The sequence below is a fragment of the Pygoscelis adeliae genome, unplaced genomic scaffold (assembly GCF_000699105.1).
Source record: "Pygoscelis adeliae isolate BGI_AS28 unplaced genomic scaffold, ASM69910v1 Scaffold917, whole genome shotgun sequence".
Taxonomy (NCBI): Eukaryota; Metazoa; Chordata; class Aves; order Sphenisciformes; family Spheniscidae; genus Pygoscelis; species Pygoscelis adeliae.
The window spans coordinates 114541-116039 of NW_008825097.1; the positions used below are offsets into that span (position 1 = coordinate 114541).

Below are 1499 nucleotides of genomic sequence, written 5' to 3' on the forward strand. Positions count from 1 at the left end.
GCCTGTTTTGCAACAAGCTTCTAACGGCAGACATCACGGCTCTTCCGCTTGCCAGAAATAATCATCGCACGTTCGTTTTTTCCCTGGCATTCCCAACCTGTGACTAAAGCACACATCAACAACGCTAAAGGGAAGCACCCTGGGGTGGTCTCTCTGACGACAGTGGATGGCTTTGGTCCAGAGACAAGGTCAGCAGTGGTATGACACTCACCAGCCTGGAGTACAGGCCTGCGACAGCCACCGCAGAGGGGGACTGGAGGACACAGACATGATGCTCCTGCCCGTCTCGTTGGGGAGAGTGTGTCACACCTGGCGGTGCCAGTGGGGAAAGTCTCCACAGAAAACAGTTACCAGAAGCTTAGTAAGTCTCAAATTCTCTGCCTGACTCCCTGGGGACAGGGGTGTGTCACGCTGGCCTCCCACTCCAGGGCTCAATTGGTGTTTGTCTTGCCATCCGTGCGTGAGACACCCTGCCTCCCTCCCACACTGCGGTGCTGTGCAGCCGCTCCAGCCCCATCCCAGGAGCCGTGGGAGTGAGGATGGGCCCTCACGTCATTCCTGAGCTGCATCCAGAACCCAGCCAGAGGCAGCAGTGATTTTCCCCGTGGTGAAGTTAAATCTTGCAGGCTCCGAGCAGGAGTCTTTCCCAGCAGCACGGACACACCACACCCACTCTCAGTCACTTGGCAGGAAAAAATTGCTTCAAACGTTAATCTTGGCAGGGTCTTACCCAAGGCCAAAATAACGTCAAGACTGAAGTCGCTGATAGGAGGAGGGAACCAGCAGCATCTCTCATTCATCATTTGTTTGTCCAGGACTGGACACCGCAATGATGAAACCGGTACCACGGGCTACCAGCGAATGCCAAAAAGCACCGAATGTGCTTATTCCAGAGAGAGGCAGTGGGCTGCCCTGGCGAAACCCCTGCGTAGGCACCGGCTCACGGCCTGGCTGAGCAGAGGAACCTGTTCAGCCCGACGTTCAGCAGTAGCTGAGGCATTCACACAATTGCTCTTGCAAAGCGGTTTTACCGAGTGCCTGCACTCCCACACCCCCCTTCTTTCTGGCCGTGCCTCCAGCGTGGGGCTTCGGAAACGCAGGTGTAAGAACAGGACCCCAACGGGTGCCAGATCCTCCGTCGGTCGGACGGGTTGGGTCAGGAGAGACGAAGCGTGAAGGCACGGCGAGCACCGGGCGTGCAGCCCCGGCTGCCGTCAGTCAGAGCCTGCCTGCGCTTTGGCGGAAAACGTGCCGTTCCCTTCCCTTCCGAGCAGCGCAGCCCCTCCCCACGCCCCTCTCCATCGCCACCCACGCGTGCCCTACTTGCACCGCACCTCTGACCAGCCCACCCAGCGCTGCCTTCCCCCGCACCGCCGTGCTTGTGCGGACTCGCCGTGACCGGCGCGGCGGGGCCTCCCCAACGCTCTGCTGCGGAAACACAGCGGGGTGGCGTGAATTTTAGGCACCCGGCCCACGCCCGCGCGTGGCGCAGGCCCGCT

General features: G+C 60.0%; 1 protein-coding gene across 1 annotated transcript in view; it reads left to right on the forward strand.

Moving 5' to 3' along the window:
- Positions 1 to 1499, forward strand: part of TTC25 (tetratricopeptide repeat domain 25) — a 19501-nt gene that overhangs the window by 3496 nt on the left and 14506 nt on the right. The gene's annotated exons all lie outside the window — the stretch shown is intronic.